Source organism: Spermophilus citellus, assembly GCF_964194105.1.
Source record: "Spermophilus citellus genome assembly, chromosome: 2".
Lineage (NCBI taxonomy): Eukaryota > Metazoa > Chordata > Mammalia > Rodentia > Sciuridae > Spermophilus > Spermophilus citellus.
This window is the reverse complement of record NC_138183.1, coordinates 241464233-241471833: the sequence shown is the minus strand read 5'-3', so window position 1 is coordinate 241471833 and position 7601 is coordinate 241464233. Positions and strand designations below refer to the sequence as shown.

The following is a 7601-nucleotide window of genomic DNA, read 5'->3' as shown; positions in this document are numbered from 1 at the left end:
ATTTTAATTAAGAGGCAACTGGAAAAATATTGGTATACTATTTTAATTAAGAGGCAACTGGAAATAAATATGATTAATTGCAAATGACAATATCATACTTTGACATCTTGTTTGAGGATCTGAGTGAAAAAAAAATAAAAATCTTAGGAAATTGAGGTTGAAATTTCTTAAATACTATCAGAAGTTCCTATTTTGGTTTCTGGTTTTACTATTTACAGAATATCAAATAGATACTTGACTTTAAATACCTAACATTTACCAAGGATCATAATGCAGATGGTTGAAATATTGGAGTATCCCAGAAACTGTGGTTATCAAAGCAGACTGCTAAAGTTGTGGCTACATCAATGAAGTCACTGGGGCTCAGGGGGAGTCACAGAAACACATTATCTATTCACCTCCAAGGAGGAATGTTTCCAGGTTTCCCGTTTGTTCCTAACAGAGCTCAGTAATTTATGAAGTATCCTCGCTCCTTTGAGACTCTCCCTGGGGAAAGACTATGCAATTTGTTGATGATTCCTGAACATTGGAAAGGTTCAAACAAAACCATTGGGATATCTGAAAATTACAGAGTGCATCCTGGGGTTCCCATGTCATTGAAGTTATGTTAGATATCTCTCCACAACTCCTCTAGGTTAAGTCTCTATGCAAACCAGAGCTCTGAATTGAAAATATTGTTCCTGTAGGATATAATGATAATCTTTTCTTAAGTACTATGTTTCTGTAGTTTGATGGATGGGGACACAATGGAGAAATGTTTAAATACAGAAAATAGCAATGTCATGTTTTTCATGATGAATAATATCTCACTCTCTATAAATACCCCCCAAAAATCACAGGAGGAACTAACATATATGCTTAACTGTTTTTATTTGTTTTCTATTGTTCTAAATTTATTACCAAAGAGAATGCACATATAAACAAATACAAATTGCATAAATAAATTTTTATAAGCTTAACACATCTAAATAAAAAGAATACAGATAAGACAGAAAAAAAAATAAAAATAAAACATTTTCAGATCCGGAAAAGTCCTTTATTTTCCTTCCCACTATGAACTACTACCCTACCCTCATACAGAAAAATGCAGTTCCTCTTCTGATTTTAACACTATTATTTCCAGTTATGTAAACTTAATGTTTTTAAAAATTGTTTTTGTATTATACAGTGTGATAATTTGATGCATGTTTATAGTAAATAATGTCAAAAAGGTCCGTCAACATTGATGTTTCCTTATACCTTTAAAAATGTTCTATTAGCATGTGGTGCTAGTGCATATCTTTGGGTATAATGTGATATTTCAATGCACATATATAGTGTGTATTAATCAAATCATGGTAATTAACATTTTCATCTTACTGTACTTAGTGTTTGGAGCCTTCAAGCTTTTTCTTCTAGTTATTCATAAAACCTGATGGATTATTTTGAATTATTATTACCTCACTATGAAACACCACACTAGAACTCATTCCTTCTTTTTTTTTTTTTTTTTTTTTTTTTTTATTGATTATTTATCGCATTACATAGTTCATGATATATCATCTTTCATACATTAGACTCAAATTGTGCTTTGAACTCCCATTTTCACCCCAAATACAGATTGCAGAATCACATCTGTTACATATTCGCATTTTTACATAATGCCATATTAGTGACTGTTGTATTCTGCTACCTTTCCTATCCCCTACTATCCCCCCTCCCCTCCCCTCCCCTCCCATCTTCCCTCTCTACCTCCCCTGCTGTTGTTCAATTCTCTCCCTTTTTTTTTTTCCCTCCCCCTTGCCCCTCATAACCTCTTATAATTTTATGTATCCTTGAAGGTCTCCTACCATTTCCATATGCTTTCCCTTCTCTCTCCGTTTCTCTCCCCCGATTCGTCTTTGTTTACTGTAGTCTTTTCCTCATGCTCTTTCTTCATGTTCTGTTCTTAGTTTTTCTCTTTATATCAAAGCAGACATTTGGCATTTGTTTTTTAGGGCTTGGCTAGCTTCGCTTAGCATAATCTGCTCTAATGCCATCCATTTCCCTGCAAATTCTATGATTTTGTCATTTCTTAGTGCTGCATAATACTCCATTGTGTATAGATGCCACATTTTTTTTATCCATTCATCAATTGAAGGGCATCTAGGTTGGTTCCACAGTCTAGCTATTGTGAATTGTGCCGCTATAATCATTGATGTGGCCGTATCCCTATAGTGCGCTCTTTTAAGGTCCTCAGGGAATAGTCCGAGAAGTGCGATAGCTGGGTCAAATGGTGGTTCCATTCCCAGCTTTCCCAGGAATCTCCATACTGCTTTCCAAATTGGCCTCACCATTTTGCAGTCCCACCAGCAGTGTACAAGTGTACCCTTTTCCCCACATCCCCGCCAACACTTGTTGTTGTTTGACTTCATTTGGAACCCATTTACCATCTCCCTCTCCCAACCTCCTTGACCAATCACAGCATCTAGTAACCACTCATATAGTAACCAAACTCATATAGATCTATCACATGTGAGAGAGAAAATAGGATATTTATCTATGTTTAATACATTTCACTTAGCATATCCCTTTCCATTCTTTTTATTTTGCAGCAAAATTTGAGACACCATTGTTTTTCATGATAAATAATGTCTCACTCTCTATACATACCACGTTTTCCTATTCATTTCTCCACTGATAGTTAACTAGGTTAATTCCAGATCTTAGCCAATGTGAATATTCAGCAATAAACATGAGTGTGGAGGTATGGTTTTGGTGATTTTATTTCCTTTCTGTATATAACTGGGAGTGAAATAGTTGAATCACCAGAAAGATCTATTTTTATTTCTTTTGAGAAACCCCCTTATTGTTCTCTCAAATGGCTTTACTAACTTACAATACCACCAACTGGGTCCAATAGTTCACTTTTCTCCACGACTTCACCAGCATTTATTATATATATATTTTTATGCTTTGTCATTTTGATGATAGCTATTCTAACTGGGGTGTGGAAGAATTCTAGAACTAGTAAATATGAAAAGTGTTATGTAGGCTTTAATGGATATCATTTACTGAATTCAGTACATTTTCTTCCATTACATTCTAGTAGACAAATTATTACAAATGATTGCTGAATGTTATGATGAACCTATTTTAATTTTCTTTTTTACTTAGAGAAATGTCAACTCCACAGATAGGTTTTCAAGTATGAAATAGACTTTGCATTTTTTTTTTCATGTGTGATGTTCTATTAGCTGTATCTCATTTTCTAAGAGTGAAGCATGAGTTATATCAACTCCAGTGTCTACTTGTTCTTTGGACTTTCTGATTTCTTTCACTTCACATTATTTGTAAGAGAATCTTCTTAATTCTCCTCCTTCTCTCACCCTGTACTCCTCTCCCTCTTGCTGCTGCTTCATCTCCTCTGCTGCTTTCTTCTTGCCTCGTTGTGTAAGATTTATTTTATGACTGTGTCTTGATGTATTTTCACATTGTTATTTTGATGAGCATCTGTACTGTGTTAACTTTGAGCCTATAATGATTCCATCTGTCAACAGTATTCTCTCACTTATCCTTCAGGGTCATAATTTCTCAGTAATGTTTTAGCTGCATCTTAGAGAATGTAGAGAGAAGAAATTAGTATTTTTTCCTTGGTCTTTACAAGTTATTATAATAATGTACAAACACTAGAGTCAGGTAAAAAAAGTTCTCAATATCAAGACTTTGAAATGTTGGTCAAAAGGGACATTTCAAGAAGATTTTTCTTTTTTTGAAAGCAGAATTCAGTTCACAGAAAAATTAAGAGAAAAATGCAGGAGTTTTCTTTATATCCCATGCATGTGCCTGTCCGGTTTGTTGAAATAACTCTCTCTGCTGCAGTACAGTTCTTTTATTCCTTTTTACAAAGAGCAATTCACTCTATTTGGGGGGTAATTTTCTGGACTCTACTATTCTGTTATCTTCTCTTATTCTCTTGGTCTTCTATTTGTCTTTGTTTGCATTTTATCCCATTTGTTTCTAATATATTTCCGTCTTTGTTATTTTATTGATCTCTTTATTCTTTCTCCACTACTACACTTTCTCAATTGTCATGACAACTGCTAACAAAGAATGCTTTATTTATTCTATCCAGCAGCAAAAAGAAAAAAAATAAAAAGACATGAAAAATTCCCAGAGTTTTGAATTTCAGCCACTCTGGTGAATGTGTTTTCATATGACAGTATTTATGCTATACAATGATTGATGACCTTTAAATATAGTTATATATTTAATTTTTTTTGATATTCTGTTTTGTTAAGTATTCCTGCAGGTGATTTTTCTCCTTTCTCTATATATTAACTAGACAGCTAATGCTGGTTTTAGGATTAAAGATTTGCAGCCTGCAATTGCAAATGCCTTAATCCCAGTGGCTTGGGAAGCTGAGGCAGGAGAATTGCCAATTCAAATTTAGCCTCTGCAAAAGCGAGGTGCTATTTTTATTAGTTATCTTTTAGTATGAAATTTTCTATTTCAAAATTACTGACATCAGCATTATTTGGTTGAACGTGTTGGAAATGTATTGACTCTCCATTGCCTCTTCATTCTTCTTTGGTATACTTTTATAAATTGAACACATTAATTTTTGGTCATTTTTGTGTTTTTATAGATTGCTATTTACATTTTATGTTATTAGTCTTGTACCATATTTAAGGTATCTCTCCTTATCCAAAGATATGAAGCTATGACTTGCATGTTCTTCTAGAGAATGTGTAATTCTAGATTTGTTATTTAAATTCATATAATTTCTCAATTAAATTTGAATTCTTGTATGTGTAGCCTTTAAAATAACAAGTACTTTCCATGTATACATGATATACAGAATGATACTTTGATGAAGAAATATATATATATATATGTATATGTATATATGATTTAATTTTTTGATGAATATATACACTATTAAACATGCACTAACTCAATATTTACTGACTTTATCATATATTGAGTATTATACATATAAATGATGAAGTTTCATACACAGGAAGTCTAAGTAATTTATTTCAATGTACTAAACAGTCTAATCCTTTCTAAACCAACTTCCAGAGGTTCTATATCTGACTTTTGTTTAATATTCTATCTGTCCACATGTGTACCAACATCACAATTTCTAAAAAATAATGCAGTTTTATGTCAAGAATTGACATCTATTATTGGAACTCCCCCAGGTTCTCTCTTTTTCAAGATACTGCCCTAGTTTTTCTTGGTACTTTGCATTTCAAAATCAGTTTGGCATCTATTTGAGTATTTTAAAACACTGGTAATTTTTTTATTGTTCCTACATTAAACTTACAGAAAATTTTAAGGAGAACTGACATATTCACAACATTTATTAACTCCAACCATAGACATGTTATATTGCTACACTTAAATATTTTTTTTCAAAAATGTGTAGTGATATTATTTTATATTATATCATGAAGGTCATGATATAATATAATTTCCATGTACAAGATTATCTTTTAAAAGTGAGCAATTACAATTTTATTTTTTTTCTTTCTTAAATAAAGCACTCTATGTATGCATGTTTATACATATATACACATTCATACGTGTATGTTCAATAAAGATAGATACTATAGTTTAATTGAAATCTGAGACAACACTTAGCACAGGGTAGATAGAGTGTCTTAAAAGTTGTTATTGATGATGCATAATTTTTTGTAGTGTATACCTGCAAAACACAATAGCATAGCTGCTTTGTCTACATCATTATGTCAGGAGAAATCTGTGTGGAAAGAATGTGAAATAAAATTCAAACATATATACTGATCCTGAGGACAAATCAAACTGAATATCAAAAGGTCCATCAACATTAACTCATCTATATTTTGAAATCAAGGAAAATATTTTAGTTTCCTATGCCTTTTCTATGTAGAGCTTTCAAAGACTTATTGCATATAGTAAATAGTTACCAACAAACTTATTTATTATACACACATTCTATATCGGACTGGAAATGAGACGTTTGCACAGATTTTCCCATATCCTCCACATGGCACCTTTAACCTCTGTATTTCTCAAACTGTAGATAATGGGATTCAGCATGGGTATCACCAGGGTGTAAAATAAAGAGGTCATCTTGTCAGTATCAAAGGAGTGACTGGACTTGGGCTGCCCATACATGAAGAATAGAGTCCCGTATAATACAACTACCACTGTCAGGTGAGACCCACAGGTGGAGAAGGCTTTACTCCTGCCCTCTGCAGAGTTCATCCTGAGGATGGCCAGGAGGATCAGAATGTAAGAGACAAGGATGATCAGAAGAGATGAAACAAAAGTAAATGCTGAAAAGATCAATATTATTAACTCAATCTCTCGTGTACTTGAGCAAATCAAAGTTAACAAGGGAAGACTGTCACAATAGAAATGACTGATAACATTATTGCCACAGAAGGAGGAGATAAATATTTTTATGGTGGTTACCAGAGACAGAGAGGCGCTGTATAGAGACGGGATTACCACCAGCACCCAGCAAACTCTTTTTGACATGATGACTGTGTAGAGCAGAGGGTTGCAGATGGCCACGTATCGGTCATACGCCATTGCTGCGAGAATATAAAGCTCATTAAGGACAAAATAGATAATGAACGCTAACTGTGTAGCACACCAATTGTAGGGAATTATGTTTTGAATAGCTACAAAATTTACCAACATTTTTGGTCCCACAGCTGTTGAGTTACCAAGATCAATGAAAGCCAGGTGTTTGAGAAAAAAAATACATGGGTGTTTGTAGCCTGGAGTCCACCTCAGTGAGGATGATAATGCCCAAATTTCCCAGCAGTGAGACCATGTAGATGATGAGGAACAGCCCAAAGAAAGGAGCCTGCAATTCAGGGTGGTTTGTGATGCCCATTAAGATGAATTCATTGAACACTGTTAGGTTCTCTTGGTCCATCCAGGCCATTAATTTACCTGATTGTGGGAAGTACCATCAAAAATCCTTGGGTTTCAGGAGGTATATCACCTGTTAAATTTTAATGTTCCAAAAATTACATGTAAGATAGACTTAAGGATTTTTTTTCAAACTGGGGATTGAACTCTCAGGGACTCAAACACAGAGCTATATTCCCCAGCCCTATTTTGTTTTGTATTTAGAGACAGGGTCTCACTGACTAAGCACTTCCTGTTGCTGGGGCTGGCTTTGAAGTCAGGATCCTCCTGACTCAGCCTCCCAACCTGCTGGGATTACAAGTGTGTGCACAGTGCGTGGCATGAAAGATTTTGTGGTTGTTGTTGTTGTTGTTGTTGCTATTGCTTCTTTGTTGTTTCTGATATCCCTGGATGTTCTGTTGCTGAACTGCGTAAACAGTCCTTTTTGGTTTTAAATTTAAAAATATTAGACAGGATTTTGCTAATTTTCCAAGCATGGCCTTAAATTTACAATCCTCCTGTTTCAGCCTCCCTGTGTAGGTAAGGTTTAAGTATGAGTCTCCATGCCCAGCAGGCCTATATTTTTTTGACATAAAGCAATTTAAAATGACTCTCCTCCATCCCTGAATCTAAAACCATTATGTCATTATGTTATCTTATTTCCATTACTTTGAAAACTGGTTTGCTTGTAATACATAATTTAATGGTGTATATAATAACACTATAAACTG

At 34.0% G+C, this 7601-nt stretch overlaps 1 pseudogene across 1 annotated transcript; it reads right to left on the bottom strand.

Annotated features, from left to right (window-relative positions):
* Positions 1-5940: 5940 nt before the first annotated feature.
* On the bottom strand, positions 5941-6904 carry LOC308641861 (olfactory receptor 8K3-like; annotated as a pseudogene). Its single transcript has one exon. The product of its transcript is annotated as an olfactory receptor 8K3-like (transcript).
* Between the last annotated feature and the right edge of the window lie 697 nt (positions 6905-7601).